Consider the following 18,881-nt stretch of genomic DNA (forward strand, 5'->3'; position numbering starts at 1 on the left):
GCTAATATCACAATTAGCTCAATACCCCTGGCAACAATTGCCATGTGTTGGAAGTATGCAAATTCATAAGCCGGTTGGAAATTGCTCCCCGGCTGCAGTCTGACAACAGTGGCTGGGTACTAACCGACAAGACAGTGTACTCCGCAGGTCGTCGGTTTCTCTCTCTGGGTGTGTGGTTAACGCTGTCATCGTAAGCCTGTTGGGGTGGGCTGTCTAGACGGAAGAAACTCGCTGCCCCTCAGTCTCATCTTCGCTGCGTTGCATCTTCTAACTCCCCCGCTCTTTTTCACCCCTGCTTTCTCTCATTTTTTTCCTAGCAGTTTAATTACAGCTGTCTGCAATCATCCTACAGTGCCAACCATGTTTTAGCCACGCATCACATCAGACAGTGATGCGCAGCAAAATGGGTCACTTTTAATACCCCTTTAATACAAACAGAGGGGGATTTAGCTGCGTTGAGTGGGTTGGTAATGCAGTCGGACTACAGGGAGAGCGAAAGAGAAAAGAAAGAGCAAGAAGGGTTGGGGATACTGATGTCAGCTTAGTGTCATAACAGTCTTAACCACGGGTGAAAAATAGATTATTCTCTCTGGTAGCTCACAGAGGGTTGTGAACGGGGAAAGTGCTGAGGGGAAATATGAGGGGTACATTTGCCATAAAGGTTTGAGGTTTTGAGGCACAGTGTCGTGTGCACATGTGCTGGAATGCCTGGGGAGGGCTCAGGCCAGGGCATCTGTCAGTGAGCCGAGCCACCTCGTCCACATTCCAGCTCTGCCGATCAGGCTCCGCAGGGTAGCAGCCTCTAAACAGCTGTCAGAGGAAGGGTGTGTCCGAATATATACACTGAAGTGTTGGACCCATGTTTCATGTGCTGAAATAAAAAGAACCCAGACATTTTCCATGTGCACAAAAAGCTTATTTCTCAAAAATGTTGGCCACAAAAAAAGCACAGGTGCACCTTGTGCTGGGGACAATAAAAGGCCACTAAAATGTGCAGTTTTGTTACACAACGCCACAGATGTCTCAAGTTTTTAGGGAGTGTGTAATTGGCATCCTGACTGCAGGAATGTCCACCAGAGCTGTTACCAGAGTTTGGTTTGGGATGTTTTGGATCGACAGCGTTTTCCAGTTCCCACCAATATCCAGCAACTTTGCACAGCCATTGAAGAGGAGTGGGACAACATTCCACAGGACACAATCAACAACCTGATCATCTATGCGAAGGAGATGTGTTGCACTGCATGAGGCAAATGGTGGACAAACCACAGTGACTGGTTTTCTGATCCACGCCCCTACTTTTTTTTTTTTTTTTTTGAAGGTATCTGTGACCAACAGATGCATATTTGTATTCCCAGTCATGTGAAATCCACAGATTAGGGCATTATTTATTTCAATTGACTGACTTCCTTATATGAACTGTAACTCGGTAAAATCGTTGAAATTGTTGCATTTATATTTTTGTTCAGTATATACTCTGTGTGTGTGTGTGTGTGTGTGTGTGTGTGTGTGTGTGTGTGTGCGTGCGAGAGAGAGCAGGGGCCGTTCTACCAGATTGTGCATTCTTCTGATTCCACCGTGCTTTACAGAGTGTACTTGCATCATCTTGGACTACAAGACCGTGGACAATAGACCTCCATTTTAGACTGCACTACCAAAGCAAACCCTGTGCCTGACAGAAACAACCCAATTGAGCATTTAACACAGTGTGTGCTAGCAAGACTAAACTGGGCCTGAATTGTTGAGACTATGGTGTAACCGAGCTGTATAGCGCCATGGGTGTTTAACAAACAGGGGCCTCAGTCTCTGGCTATTCATTAATGGACTGCTGTCTGACTGAGTGAGGCCTTGCTATGTGGAGGCCTCCAAAGTACTGGGGCTCTGGCCAGAGGAAACACAGCCCTCATTCACAGAGTGTGTGTGTGTGTGCGTGTGTGTGTGTGTAAAAGGGGTATGACAGGAAAGGAGGGTGGATAATGAGGGAGAGAGGCTTTACGAAGACAGGAGTTTACAAGGACAAAAGAGTATTGGAGAAGGAGGAGTGGTTTATTAGGGAAGGAAGGGGGTTTCCTACACAGAACTAGGAATTCATTATTGGACCAGTTCCCTGCAGACAGGAAAGCGGCATTAACTAGTCAAATTCAACAACTGACCAAGTTCACTAGAAGTTACAACAATGCATTTTGACCAAGGCAGATCCACACACACCAGGGTCGTATTCATTAGGGAAAATCGTAGCAAAGCATTTTGCACTGGAAAACGAAAACTAGCGTTTCTTATTGGTCAAGTTCAGGTAATCCCTCCCCATTTGTCAATTTTCTTCCATTGAGTGCCTAATGAATACGACCCAAGGCAGTCATTAACCTACCAACGGCATGAGATAACACACAGCCTCCTAAATACTTCCTATCCACTGAGGGGGGGGGGAATAGTTGAGCAGGGAAAGCCAGAACAACTGGCCTATCTAGACTGCCAGCCTGTCCAAAGAGGGAGCCAATATATTTAGTAAGAGGGGGAAGTTGAATGAACTGTTAGTATCGGTGGTGGAAGATTGGAAGATGGGGTGAAGTGTGTGTGTGGGGTGTGGAGAGAGCGTAAGACTGCTGCTCCGTCTGCCCATATAAGGCAGTGTTGCCGAGTTCTGCTGCATCACCACAGAACACTCAGAAAACACGGCACGCAAAGAGATCCAATCTCCTGATGAAATCCACCGACACACACAAGATAGTCATTACTCACAGCATGACGACAGGAGAGGCTCTGCTGAGCATATGAGCCCAGCTCTGTTCTCAACCCAGTTGCATGGCTGTCTCAGTCTGTCTGGACTAAATGAAAGATGTTCTCTCACTCACTGCTGTTGCCATAGACATACATTGAGAGAAAAAAGTATTTGATCCCCTGCTGATTTTGTATGTTTGCCCACTGACAAAGAAATGATCAGTCTATAATTTAATGGTAGGTTTATTTGAACAGTGAGAGACAGAATAACAACAAAAAAATCCAGAAAAACGCATGTCAAAAATGTTATAAATTGATTTGCATTTTAATGAGGGAAATAAGTATTTGACCCATCTGCAAAACATGACTTAGTGCTTGGTGGCAAAACCCTTGTTGGCAATCACAGAGGTCAGACGTTTCTTGTAGTTGGCCACAAGGTTTGCACACATCTAGGAGGGATTTTGTCCCACTCCTCTTTGCAGATCTTCTCCAAGTCATTAAGGTTGAGGCTGACGTTTGGCAACTCGAACCTTCAGCTCCCTCCACAGATTTTATATGGGATTAAGGTCTGGAGACTGGCTAGGCCACTCCAGGACCTTAATGTGCTTCTTCTTGAGCCACTCCTTTGTTGCCTTGGCCGTGTGTTTGGGTCATTGTCATGCTGGAATACCCATCCACGACCCATTTTCAATGCCCTGGCTGAGGGAAGGAGGTTCTCACCCAAGATTTGACGGTACATGGCCCCGTCCATCGTCCCTTTGATGCGGTGAAGTTGTCTTGTCCCCTTAGCAGAAAAACACCCCCAAAGCATAATGTTTCCACCTCCATGTTTGACGGTGGGGATGGTGTTCTTGGGGTCATAGGCAGCATTCCTCCTCCTCCAAACACGGCGAGTTGAGTTGATGCCAAAGAGCTCCATTTTGGACTCATCTGACCACAACACTTTCACCCAGTTCTCCTCTGAATCATTCAGATGTTCATTGGCAAACTTCAGACGGGCATGTATATGTGCTTTCTTGAGCAGGGGGACCTTGCGGGCACTGCAGGATTTCAGTCCTTCACAGCGTAATGTGTTACCAATTGTTTTCTTGGTGACTATGGTCCCAGCTGCCTTGAGATCATTGACAAGATCCTCCCGTGTAGTTCTGGGCTGATTCCTCAACGTTCTCATGATCATTCCAACTCCACGAGGTGAGATCTTGCATGGAGCCCCAGGCCGAGGGAGATTGACAGTTCTTTTGTGTTTCTTCCATTTGCGAATAATTGCACCAACTGTTGTCACCTTCTCACCAAGCTGCTTGGCAATGGTCTTGTAGCCCATTCCAGCCTTGTGTAGGTCTACAATCTTGTCCCTGACATCCTTGGAGAGCTCTTTGGTCTTGGCCATGGTGGAGAGTTTGGAATCTGATTGATTGATTGCTTCTGTGGACAGGTGTCTTTAATACAGGTAACAAACTGAGATTAGGAGCACTCCCTTTAAGAGTGTGCTCCTAATCTCAGCTCGTTACCTGTATAAAAGACACCTGGGAGCCAGAAATCTTTCTGATTGAGAGGGGGTCAAATACTTATTTCCCTCATTAAAATGCAAATCAATTTTATAACATTTTTGACATGCGTTTTTCTGGATTTTTTAAATTTTTATTCTGTCTCACTGTTCAAATAAACCTACCATTAAAATTATAGACTGATCATTTCTTTGTCAGTGGGCAAACGTACAAAATCAGCAGGGGATCAAATACTTTTCCCCTCACTGTAATTGTTACCTAGAAATGATTTGATAATGAGACAAAAATGGCTGCATTGGACCTTTAACAGGCCTACAATATCTTGAGCAAACTTGTGCCAAGTGCAGCATGAGATTATGATAAGATTCTATATGGAGGATGCAGCGGGTGAGTGGATCTATGAGGCTCCATGTAGGCTAGTAGGCAGGGGATAAGACGGGTAGGGGCCTTAAGTGGCAAGGCGTGTGTGTGTGAGAGAGAGAGCGAGAGTGATGTCCTCGGCAGCCCCAACTGGGGGGCGGATTGTTCACATCACAACACTCGCTCTAACCGCAACTGCCGCATTCTTCCACACACTGCACAAGAGGCAGGAAACCACACACAAAACACAGCTCCTCTCCAAAGAATTCCTTCTGGGACACAGTGAGGGAGGGAGAGGCGTTAGCATTCTTTCTCAGTCCCTGCTGGCGTCTGATAATAACAAAAAGGCTGTGGTTGCGGATCCGACTTTTTCAGGATCTTTAGTCTGCTGCACTCAAAGATCCAATGTTTCTGCATACGTGTATATTCTCTACTTTAGGCGCAGAGAACAGGCTGGTCAGGCGAATGGTGCTCGTTTAATAAAGTTAGATCGAAGCTGAATCAGTGTCTGCAAGATCACATAAGGATCGCTGTATTCTACATTACCGAACATAATAGCATAGAATAACGCTACTGTAAGACAAAAGCACCACCGCATTCAACATGATACGTTTTTCCGGTGAAACATCCACGCAGCATCATTCAGCATTTGATCTCAATCAGTTTAAAAAAAAAAAAAAAAAAAAAAAAAGGGGATATGCATTTAGATCTTCTTGAGTTATAAAGTGTTGTTTCGAAGTAGCATAGTGTTGTTTTTAATGATGGCGTGAACTAATTTTAGAGCAGATTGTGTTAAACTGTAGCATAGCCTACCTGTGTATTTTTCCTAGTGGCGTGCACTGTTGACAGTAACTTTATACTACAATGCTATTATATTTGGTTCTGTTACGTAGAACACTGATTATATGATCTTGCAGACATCGATTCAGCTTTGATCCAACTTTATTAAATGAGCACCATGACCATTTGCCCAATGACTGTATACATTCTCCTGAATAGCCTGTTCTGATCGTAGAGAAAATATACATGCACAGAATATTTTAGTGCTGCAGACTAAAGATCCTGAAAAAGCCAGATCCACAGCCACTCCGTAACAAACGCAGGCCATGGTGGACGACACAAACACACTACTGTGGGCTCTCCCAGTGAAGCTATGCACCGCTGCCTTCCCATGCACACCCTATGGTGGCAGGCTTTTCACAGTGACCTGAGGGTGAGGGCAGGGTGCTGATCTCCTATGGGACATCTCAACAGGAGCAACTCTCCCATAGAGGATAGCTTACTGACCTTTACCCTTCTGTTTAACCAGAACCACTGGCACAATGGACACAATGGAATGGAATTACTCACTGGGAATATGAGCTCATGCCAACCTGAAAATCCATCGCTACTAACTAACTAAAGCCCATGGCATCTCATCTGGCAGTGGCAGTACACTGAAGAGGTAGCTCTCATTTCAGTTAGAGACAGAATTTAAGCATAAAACCTTTGATATCAATGACAAATCGAATATAAAAAATGACACAGGATCCCCCTACCCAAGCCAGCCAGCATTAAATGGCTTAGGGTATAATCCAAAACAACATGGGACCCCCTACTAGAGCCCTACACGGGCATGAATTATAAGCCCGAACCCTACCCATGCCTGCGACATTCAGGCCCGATTGCTTCTGACAAATGTAAGGCACGGCCTGAAATCAGAAATGACTTCCTCCATTAGTAAATCCTTTAGCTACTCCTCTCCATCTGTCACAAGCTCCCGGCGCTCTGAGTCCGTGAGTAACCATAGCAAGGGCTCCAGGGGCTGCTCTGCTCAATGATGAGACATGAGAGCAGTTAGCTGTAAATCGCGACAAAACTCAAGGAACATTGTTATGATCTTAGTCAGATATGACTGTACTGCGCAGCAGAGCACGAGCAAATGGCTCAGCTTCAAAATGTTAGTGGTCAATTTAGTGATACCCGAGAACTGTCCGTACCCTAGTTATTGATGAAAAAACTGGATCTAACCCGATGTATAATGTCAGGGTCCATCGGTCTCAGGTCAGTTAGCAGAGCTCTACCCCCAACCCCACCCAGCGCCCATCTCCTACATCACCCCACCCCTCACTGGGTGTCCCCTGCACTGGGGGTTGGTTGAGGGTCTACTGGAAGCCCCGCCCCATGTAGAGTTAGCGCACCACAGAGCTTGCTATCACTAGACAAAGACCTGTATGATGTGCCTGCACAGTCCCACTTCCTGGATGACTGAGGAGGCTGGGGTAGACCCCTTTGGAGACAGCAGGGCACAAAGCCCCTTTGCCAACTTGGGTAGACCATAGATGTACGGAGAAAACAAAGAAGATGCTTCTAAGATATTCTATGGATCAGTGGTGGACATCTCCTAGTCATGGAGGGCTGCAGTGTGTGCAGGCTTTTGTTCCTGTGAATAAACCCTATCCTGGTCTAATGGAAGACCATAATTAGTTGATTGCTTGGCTGAAGTATGTGTCCTGCATTGGAACAAAATCCTGCAAGCACTGCAGCCCTCCAGGATTAGAGCTGCTGTCCTGACATATAGGATGGACACTAAGCATAGGCTTTTCCATGCTAAACAATTAATTAGCTGGACTGTGTACTTAAACCACATGTTAACGCTAATTAATTCCATAGGGGGACATGGAGAAGGTGCTAAGTGACGTTAAAGCGCTCGATAATGGGATGAGGAGGATAAGACTGTGGCGAGTCATGCTACAGGCTAAGTGGATAGTTAGCGTAGCCAATTAGCCTTGGGGGAATCAGATGGGATGGGTTAGCCTAACAAGTTAGTGTTAGGGGAATCATAAGAGAATGGTGTAACCTAGTCAGTTAGCATGGGGGGAATAAGAAGGGAATGGACTCAGCGGCTAGCCTAGCCACTAGCCTACATGCTGCAGGCAGTCAGCACAATCTGGTTAAGCTGGACCAGGTTCAAAGCAGCTCTGAGCCAAGTTTGGTCTGGGGGTCTCTTCGGGACAATGCGCAAATGGGGACGAATGTTCCCGCAGGGTGGGAGATGGCAGAGGGGAGGTGTGTGTGTGCTGGTCGTCAGTGGGTAATTGAGGATTAAGAGGTAACAGACAGGTCCCATTGTCCGCCCCTGTGCCCACTGAGCACCCTTTGGCCTGGGGCATAGAGGGGGGTTTGGATTAGCCCAGCCAGGGCAGGGGGACAGGGGTAGCAGCTGGCACGCTTGGCTTTGGCCAAAAATCCCACGAGAACAACCAGACCTGGGACACCAGGGCTCTAAATGTATCATTCCTCGCATCTTCTCTCCTAGCCTCCTTCTCAAAACGCATTGGAGAAGGTATGAGGGGTTTGAGAAGGAGGCAAGGGGATAGGTTGCGGGGAATCACTGAAAGACTAATTGAAATGAAGCCATGACAGACCAGGGACACCAGGCTTTGGAGGGATGGGGAGGCTGACAGTGTGATGGCAACAGGGCTCTCCTCTCTGGGGATCAGGAAGAAAGTCAATACTGGGAAGTAGCTGTGCTCTGTGGTGCTGCTGCCTCAGGGCCAGATCAGTTACCAGGGCTTTGAGCAGCCAGGGTGAGCCCAGGCCAGATGGACTGATCCCATCGCGCCCGCCTGGCTGGCTGCCATGCCTCTGGGGGCAGACACACCATTGCTCTATTACTGAACACACAGACCTGGGTTACTCATGGGTCGAGAGGCAGACCAGAGGAACACAGGATATGCGTAACCAGCCACAACACACACACAGCAAGTGCCGTCACACATACACTTCAAACCTTGGGGTCAATGAAACCACAATCAAACCTTGTCCCAAAGCACACCATTAAAACAAATCAGATACGGTTATAGCCTACCGGGAGGGATACAGCGTGAATAGATTTAGGTGAAGCCTCATAGGAAAAATATAAAATAAGACTTAATAGTTATTTGAGCAGGCATCTCAAGGTCAGACCAGAACAAACTAGATCTGACCAAACCAGATTCCTGAATGTGCTGAACAACACTTTGGATCATAGCAGAGCACAGAGCCACATTTCGCAATGCCAGGCAGCCACTGAGTCTAAAAGCAGTGTGTCCATTGCTTCATGGCTACAAGAGCGAATGCTGAATGCCAAGGCACAGACCACCCAGTGACAAGCTCTACAGCAGCACAACCAAACACAGCTTCCCATAGGACAGCCAGCAGCAGCCCTTCCAGACTGGAGACAGTGTCTGCATCCCAAATGCCACCCTACTCCCTATATAGTGCATAGGGTGCCATTTGGGAAGGACACAGTGAGACACCATAGAAACCTGTGAGAGAATGTATGATGAAACCTACCGTAATTGTATTCACAGCAGATGTATGCCGTATGTAATCCAGCAAATGGAGAGATTTATGGCTGTTGATAGGGTAGATAATAGTTAGTCTCGTCAGGGTGTGTGTGTGGTGTGTGTAATTGGGTAGTATATCATCTGCTCACTATGCAGGGCGAAGAAAATGGATTTGAACCCAGTGACCTTGCCATCCAATGCGTAATATCTCAGCAGCTGTTGCATTGATGCTTTCACATGGCACCAACAATAACCAGAGCAAATAAGGGAGCATTAGCAACCATAAAGTGGAAAGCTATTTGAGTCAACAGCACACTTTTGTGACAACCACACTCCCAAGGCCATTATTTAAGTGAATTTGTTGAAGGCATCCAACGAAATACGAGATACTGACCTGCAGAGTTTTACGGCTGTATCCAATTTAAGCAGCGGTCCGGTCACACGATCGTTAACAATGCAATGCCAACCACCTGTATTTCTGTGAGAGTCTTACCTAAAATAGACAACTGCAGCTGCCCCATGGGGCGCCATGCTGACTAACAAGGGAGTCTACACTACAGGAGAGGAACCATTTGAAGAGCACCAGAGCATTTACATTCCAAGACTAGTTGGGTGCCAATCATGTTACATGACTCATGTAGAGAGAACGTTAGTTCCACAAGTCACAGAGGCTGATCTAAGGTCAGTTTTTCTTTCAATAACTACATAGATAAGGATGATTTTAGGGTTGGTAATACTGATCCTAAACCTGTACTTAGGGTAGTCTCGTCAACACAACCTAGGCAAAAGCAGTGACTAGGATCTGGTTTCAATGATGGACTTTTTCGGCATAGACGAACTACCTCACTGCCTAGATCACTACTTTATCCACTTGAATAAAATACAAAATAGTAGCTAGCAAGATGTATTTGGAGCCAAAACCCAGATGACAGAGTATCACTGGGATCTGACATGCTTCTGAACTCTCCCTCTGCCCAGTGTCAATCTGTTGTCATGGGTGATATCCAGGGGCGGTGTGTTCATTAGGGCGATATGGGCGACGCACTGCCAAACGGGAAAAGGAAGGGATTTTTTTTCTAATCAATTATATCACGGCAACAGTAGTTATCAGTGTTCTAATCTAGACGTCTGATCTGCCACTAAATGTCCAATCAGGCTAAAGTCGTGCTTCAAATGGCCCCGCCCCTTTTGGGGCGATTTCAGTCAGGTTGAAAATCGCCCCAGAAGTCTCATAGACTCAAATGTAAAATCTTTTTTTTTCAAATATCAGAGCTTTCAATACAATCTCTATGGGTTTCTGAGGGCTTGCACTTACGCGCTTTCGTCATACGTAACTAAGAAAAGAGCGGGTAGCAGCGTCAATCAATTCACTACTACTGTCAAAATGGCTAGCATTCAGTGCAACTCGATTGTCTCTTTGAAAGAAGTTCCTTTTTGTCGGCGAACAAATCAAGATAAATTGGCAACGAAACAATTAGGACCTCCCAGACCAAATTCAACAGGTTTCTACTAAAAAGGGGGAAAGTCCTACACCCGAGGATTTTCCAAAAATTGGTACGAACGAAAAATCTGGCTAGCAGGCTGCGATGTAGCTAATGCAGTTTTCTGCTACCCCTGCATACTCTTTCACCCTGAAGGCGGCACGGCAGACAGCACCGCTTGGACAGCGACTGGTGTAACCGACATGCACCATCTTTCAGAAAAGATTAAGAAACATGAGCTGTCAAAGACCCACATGGATAGCTGTTTGAGATTGTCTGCTTTGGGGAGAGTGAACATTGCCACTCAACTGGATGAGGGATACAGGCTAGCTGTCCGCCGCCACAACGATGAGGTTAGCAAGAACCGCCACATCCTCAGCCGGCTAATCCAGTGTGTGAAGTTTTGCGGAGTGTTTGAGTTAGCTTTGCGAGGCAAAGATGAAACTGAGGGCTCCACCAACCCTGGTATTTTTCTTGGACTTGTCAACTTTGTGGCACAATTAGATGAGGTGTTTGATGACCATCTTAAAAATGCTAAAGTTTTCAAGGGCACATCAAAGACCATTCAAAACGAGCTACTGGAGTGTATGCTAGCGGTCATGAGGGAACATATTGTGGAGGAGGTGAAGTCGGCGAACTTCGTAGCTATCCAAGCTGACGAGACCACGGACGTTTCTACACAGACACAGCTGGTGCTTGTGCTGAGGTACATAGATAGCAACCACAAAGTGCAGGAGCGCTTTTTTGAGTTCCTTCCCATCTCGGAATCAACCTCAGTCTCAATCGCCAGTGTGCTTTTGGAGAGACTGAACGGTCTTTTTGCCGACGACGAGAAAGTCAAACTCATTGCGCAAGCTTACAATGGAGCCAGTGTGATGAGAGGAGAGAAGGCTGGTGTGCAGCAAAAGGTGCGTGAGCATTTCAAGAATGCCCATTACGTGCATTGCTATGCGCATCAGCTGAATTTGATCATGCAGCAAGCTAGAACAGTTTCAGTACAAGTAATGTAGCCTCTCTCTCTCTTTGTCCCTCCCTGTCTGTCTCTTTAACACACACACGCCCAAATCAGTTCACAGTTGATGTTGTTTAAAATAGTTATTTTTCATTTTTTTTTTAAAGTAAAAGAAAAAAAAATCTGTTCATGTTCATTTTTACAAATCTATACAATTGGCCAGAATATGGTTGTTCATATTTACAAATCTATACAATTGGCCAGAATATGGTTGTTCATTTTTACAAAGCCATACAGATAGCTGTGTTTACCTTTTCTAGAAATTACTTTCAAATTCTGTTTTCAGGCAAAATGTCTATCACTGTTCATTTTCACAAATCTATACAAGAGGGCAGAATATGGAAGTCTATAAAAATGTCTTATTACCAATAACTTGCATCAATGTTTTCAGTAGCCTCTATCAAAAGCTCCTGCTTGCTTGTTGTGAATTATGCTCAGGTGCACATATTTCCAATTCAACCATGAGGCAAAAAATGTGGTAAAAGCTCTTGTTGATCCTGCAATCTGAACAAATACCAAGATGCTGTATTTTCAGCTGATATTTCATTTGTTTATGGAAATGCATATTGTTTATGCAGTGTTGAGGAATGTGAAAGAACACCCTTGATTATTTTTACTGTGATAACTTATTTTGCTTTTGTAAGCCAACACTTTTGAGATCAGTCAATAAATGCTTCTGGTATTGACTTATATGCTGCCCCTGTCTTCATGTTGTTGCTGGACATATCTTTTTAAAAATATGTGTAGGTCACCTAAATCATCAGAAAAATTGCCCCCCCTGAGAATTTTTTCAGGAGCGGCCACTGGTGATATCTCTGGATGTGTAGGTGTGAGTGAAAACAGACAGCGCTGTGAATCTTGGTGAGCGTTATAATCTAGCAGACATCTCCAGACCTGGAGGCGCGTGAGCCAGACACTCCTGTTTTCACTTTTTTAGTTATTTTTATTTCACCTTTATTTAACCAGGTAAGCCACTGAAGTGCTGTTGGTGTAAAAAGTCACTCAAAATCTCCACGTGATAGAGAAGCATATAGGCCTGCCCATCACAGTTTCCCTTTCACATAATTTCCCCATCACATGCTCACATTAGATTTGCAGCTGGATGTTAATGGTTTGTATAATGTGATATTGATTCAGCAATGTAATCAACAAATACATTATCTAGACTACATGTGGCTATATATCGATGAAAGAACATTAAAGGATGCTCTTTCGATTGGGCTATCAATCGATAATGGGCTCGCGCTCCACCTGCTCTCCATTAGAAAACGCTGTTTCATAGGAGCGCTTACTGGTGATCCACAGAAAATTTAGCAGAGGCCAAATCTCAGGACACAATCATGAACGGTAAATTAACCCCGGTTTTGCAGGAGCCATTTGGGGCCCTCTCGTTCTCAGAACAATGGGCGTCTGAGCTGGGACATAATTGGGGGAAGTTTGGTGCCGAGGTTAGTCAATAAATGATTGATTAAATGAACATGTAGGCTACATATCCAGTTGCGTGTCCAGTCACCTCATGCGCCTTGACACCGCTGTTTTCGTGAAAACAAACCACCACATCCTTGTTGAAACCACCGCCCAAACACCACCAATGTTGTAGACATTACATCAATCTAGTTGGAAAACATGGGCTTTTAACAACGAACGTTTGATCTGTCATTTCATGAGCTTTGTTTGGATGATGTAGTAGCCATTGTGTAACGCTAAACACGACAAACCAGCATGAATTAGCAGAAAATACTTTTTTAAAAGCCGAAATGGCAACAATGTATCCAATAAATTGGTTATTGCGAGACGTTTGCTGGCTCGTGTTACAATGCATCAAATCCCACTCACCGTAAGAATGTCGAGGCACGCTTCGCAGCGTTTCACCCAAATTCTTGCAGAGACAGTCGTAAGCTAACGTTACTCCTTTTTTAGGCTGCTTCCTCGCTGGCTGGACAAAAACAGACCAAATATGTCGACGCGGAGGTTATAAATTTAGAGGACAAACAATCAAACGTGCAGCTGCCTCCCTATACTGACTAACTCCACAATGAAGCTGTGGATTCAATTGACTTGTCAAACGGCGTGCATCCCTCCTTTAGTAACGTTCGTAGGACCGCAGAAGCTACATATCGAGATGAGGAATCGAATGAGGGGAGTTACCACATAGTCGCGCGGGCGTGAAATTGAAGGAGAAGCATGCCTAAAAAAATCGATTTCTCCAGCTAGGAACCAATCAAGAACATGGCCTGAGGTTAATTAAAAATAGGGATGATGTCATATGCTAAACCACCGCCCCCCCTCTTATTTTCTGTGCGCTAGAGGGCCTTGCCACAATGCCCCCCCCCCATTCTCTGTGTATGAAGTTCCAAAATCCAGCTGCATGGTTAATATTTCAACTACTCTAGGCCTACACTGGATGCCTTTAAGGCAAAACAAATAGGCTAGGCTACATAAGTATGTATACACGGTAGTCTGTAAAGGTTTCAGTTTGTTCAAAAATCGATTTGAATGCAATTGATAGTTTCTTGATATCAATGAAGAATAGGCATATTTATTCAACTGAGAAAGGCATTGTTCACGGTCCTGGTTAGGTCTTATTTATTAGCATAATGTCGCTGTCTGATGAAAACCTTGTAATTCAGTTTTTGCAAAGCAGTAACTCAGTGTACTCTGAGCATTTCATGACTCTAGGACCAACAACATTTATTCAAAATAGCTTCTGAAGTGTCATAATTGTATGTTTGTTAATGGGAAAATATTATCATTATTTTAATTTCCTGAAAATGTTCTGTTCTGGAGATGAGGTTTTCATCAGACAGTGACGATGGTGCTTATGAAGATAAACAGCCTCAGCATGACTGCCTACAATGGGAGTGGCAGCTTGTTTCTGTTCCCTCAGTTGCAGCTGCTGGCTTTACAATAGGAATCAATGAAAAGAGGGGAAATATACAAAGACTATGAGATTGACAGAAAGAGATTGAAAGAGACTGAATCGGGCCAAGAAATCTGACAACTAGTTTGTTATACAGCAAGACGACAAAGAGAAAGAACGAAGGAGAGGCACAATGAAGGAGGAAGCTTTGGGCAAAGAAAAGTCCCAACTCACAGTGGCAGGAGAAGAGAGGGTTAGACTGGAAACAGACATGATGCATTCACTCTGGACTAGAGTGATGTGAAAGATGTAGACATAGGGATCCTCACCTTTCAAACGGCCTTTCTTACAGTGTGTGTGTGTTTACCTCAACTCATTGTAGTGTGTGTGGAAGCGGGTGACTCATACGGTCCGTCTGTCTGACCCCTCTGTCTGTCTCAGCTATTCACAGGGCTCTGGCAGTTGTTACATCTGCAGCCTGTCAGCCTTTCCTATCTTCTAGGGCCTATTGCCGAAACTAGGGAACGGAGAGCCTCTCCCTGACGCCGTAGCTTTTATAGTATGTTTGTGTGTGTGTGTATTCGGCTGCAATCCAATATCCTTAATTGGGTTGTTAGTAAAACCATAAAATCCAGTCACTTCCTGGTTCTGCCCACCCACCTCAATGCTCTGTAATGTTGTCCTATAAGGGTGTGGCTCAGTATTGGTCTCTATGGAAACTGGGATTAATTGTTAAACCAAAGGGGTTTCTTTCATCACCGTTTGTCTTGTTGGCTCACAGTCTTTCAGTGTGGTCTTGTTGTTTCGCCCATCTGCCAAAACAACACTAACCCAGGCCATACTTTGTGTATGCAGCTCCAGGTACAGCTGCAAACACTGCCCACGGCACAGAGAAAACAACCATGCAAGCCCACACACATCCAGAGACGCTAACAGACAGACAGAGAGACCGGCAGATATACAGACAGTCAGACCAGCACAAACACGTACACTCATGCTGAAGAAAAGGGTCATGGTGGTACATTTCTGGCCTGGGTACAAAGTATTTGGTCTACAAAGACAACAATTAGAGTGAACATCATCTCAAAATATTATGGAAGTCTAGTGCGTCACCACTTTACTCCAGTAGCCTCTCTAGGTCATCATTGTTTGTCAGTCTGGAAACGTGAGGCCACCTTTGACACACTGGAACACATTATCAAACGGCAAATGAAATACTATAGAAATAACAATGCCACAGACACCAAAGACCACACCTTATAGACCATTACCTCAGAGTAGTCATTGTGTATTGAGGGCACCATGTAACAACCACAAGCATACCCACAGCTCATAACAGGTATCTACTACAAAATACATATGTTAATGAAAATAACCTGTATGAATAAAGGTTAAATGAAAAACAATATGGGGGTGTAGTGAGATACCCAATAGCCTGGATGATTCTCTTCTCAGCACTCATCTTGAAAAAACATGAAAATCAATCAATCCACCATCATTAACACAATGGAAAAATCAAATGATTTATTATTGAAATATTGAGTTAGCATGGGCGACCGAAAAAAACTAATTGGTACAATTTAAGGCCAAGTGGCAAATAATAATGCAGGCAGTAGGGATGGAGGTGTGAGCATGAGGGTCTGGGCAGAGGAGATGTAGTTGTTTGTGTGCGTCTGTAAGTCGTGGTTCGTATGTATATGTTTGTATTTGGTGTGGAAGAAAATAAAGACACATCATCAGCATCAAGTGGTGTGCACTTACACACACTGGACACACCCAGTAGACTACTAGAGTGCAAAAACAAAGAGTGAGTCACTGAGATGGGCATGGGCCAAGAGCCCAGCTAAAGGATGGGCAGCCAGGACAGTGCATAATGGATGATGATATTAGGTTTAGTGGACTGGAAGGAATGATGTGCTGCATCAGCTGCCAAAGGCTGCTTAGGAAAGGTACATTACCAGGCAGTGGAGGCTGCTGAGGGGAGGACGGCTCATAATAATGTCCGGAACAGAGCGAATGGAATGGCATCAAACGCGTGTATTTGATACCATTCCACTGATTCCGCTCCAGACATTACCATGAGCCCGTTCTCCCCAATTAAGGTGCCACCAACCTCCTGTGGTACCAGGATATGGGTTCAAGTGTTCTATTTAAGGAGATCTACCATCGCCGTTTTCATATCTGGACTGTGCCGAATTTGTGCATATTGAATGTTACATGAATTGTGTAAATGTATCTATGGTATTTGTTGTACTATAATACATTTAGTCTTCTGTTGTATTATATCCCTGTTGTCTCTGTCTAATAAACAGATGTTGGGTGTAAGGTTGTCTATCCTCCTCCTGTAGGATGTTATTGTCGGAGTCTGAGGGGTCAGACATGAAGGATGCAAAAGCCGTTATTCCCCCTTCTGGTAACTTCAGGTAATTACATCCTGAGGTAAACTCATGATTTTACTTCACACACTTTATACTGTAAGCTTGACAATGGGCCTAGATTTGAGCTTCATGCAAATAATATATACAGGGGCTTGCGAAAGTATTCACCACCCTTGGCATTTTTCCTATTTTGGATTTTTTGGGGGTTTGTATAATTTGTTTTACACAATACGCCTACCACTTTGAAGATGCAAAATATGTTTTATTGTGAAACAAACAAGAAATAAGACAAAAAAACAGAAAACTTGAGCGTGCATAACTATTCACCCCCCCAAAGTCAATACTTTGTAGAGCCACCTTTTGCAGCAATTACAGCTGCAAGTCTCTTGGGGTACAGTGAGGGAAAAAAAGTATTTGATCCCCTGCTGATTTTGTACGTTTGCCCACTGACAAAGAAATGATCAGTCTATAATTTTAATGGTAGGTTTATTTGAACAGTGAGAGACAGAATAACAACAAAAAAATGTTATAAATTGATGTGCATTTTAATGAGGGAAATAAGTATTTGACCCCCTCTCAATCAGAAAGATTTCTGGCTCCCAGGTGTCTTTTATACAGGTAACGAGCTGAGATTAGGAGCACACTCTTAAAGGGAGTGCTCCTAATCTCAGCTTGTTACCTGTATTAAAGACACCTGTCCACAGAAGCAATCAATCAATCAGATTCCAAACTCTCCACCATGGCCAAGACCAAAGAGCTCTCCAAGGATGTCAGGGACAAGATTGTAGACCTACACAAGGCTGGAATGGGCTACAAGACCATCGCCAAGCAGCTTGGTGAGAAGGTGACAACAGTTGGCGCGATTATTTGCAAATGGAAGAAACACAAAATAACTGTCAATCTCCCTCGGCCTGGGGCTCCATGCAAGATCTCACCTCGTGGAGTTGCAATGATCATGAGAACGGTGAGGAATCAGCCCAGAACTACACAGGAGGATCTTGTCAATGATCTCAAGGCAGCTGGGACCATAGTCACCAAGAAAACAATTGGTAACACACTGTGCCGTGAAGGACTGAAATCCTGCAGGGCCCGCAAGGTCCCCCTGCTCAAGAAAGCACATATACAGGCCGTCTAAAGTTTGCCAATGAACATCTGAATGATTCAGAGGAGAACTGGGTGAAAGTGTTGTGGTCAGATGAGACAAAAATTGAGCTCTTTGGCATCAACTCAACTCGCCGTGGACAGGACAACTTCACCGCATCAAAGGGACGATGGACGGGGCCATGTACCGTCAAATCTTGGGTGAGAACCTCCTTCCCTCAGCCAGGGCATTGAAAATGGGTCGTGGATGGGTATTCCAGCATGACAATGACCCAAAACACACAGAAAAAAAAAAAAAAAAAAATTGGTCATTTAGCAGACGCTCTTATCCAGAGCGACTTACAGGAGCAATTAGGGTTAAGTGCCTTGCTCAAGGGCACATCGACAGGTTTTTCACCTAGTCGGCTCGGGGATTAGAACCAGCGACCTTTCGGTTACTGGCACAATGCTCTTACCCACTAAGCTACCTGCCGCCCGGCAACAAAGGAGTGGCTCAAGAAGAAGCACATTAAGGTCCTGGAGTGGCCTAGCCAGTCTCCAGACCTTAATCCCATAGAAAATCTGTGGAGGGAGCTGAAGGTTCGAGTTGCCAAACGTCAGCCTCAACCTTAATGACTTGGAGAAGATCTGCAAAGAGGAGTGGGACAAAATCCCTCCTGAGATGTGTGCAAACCTGGTGGCTAACTACAAGAAACGTCTGACCTCTGTGATTGCCAACAAGGTTTTTGCCACCAAGTACTAAGTCATGTTTTGCAGAGGGGTCAAATACTTATTTCCCTCATTAAAATGCGAATCAATTTATAACATTTTTGACATGCATTTTTCTGGATTTTTTTGTTATTCTGTCTCTCACTGTTCAAATAAACCTACCATTAAAATTATAGACTGATCATTTCTTTGTCAGTGGGCAAACGTACAAAATCAGCAGGGGATCAAATACTTTTTTCCCTCACTGTATGTCTCTATAAGCTTGGCACATCTAGCCACTGGGATTTTTGCCCATTCTTCAAGGCAAAACTGCTCCAGCTCCTTCAAGTTGGATGGGTTCCGCTGGTGTACAGCAATCTTTAAGTCATACCACAGATTCTCAATTGGATTGAGGTCTGGGCTTTGACCAAGACATTTAAATGTTTCCTCTTAAACCACTCGAGTGTTACTT

The sequence above is a fragment of the Coregonus lavaretus genome (assembly GCF_964263955.1).
Source record: "Coregonus lavaretus genome assembly, chromosome: 40".
NCBI lineage: Eukaryota > Metazoa > Chordata > Actinopteri > Salmoniformes > Salmonidae > Coregonus > Coregonus lavaretus.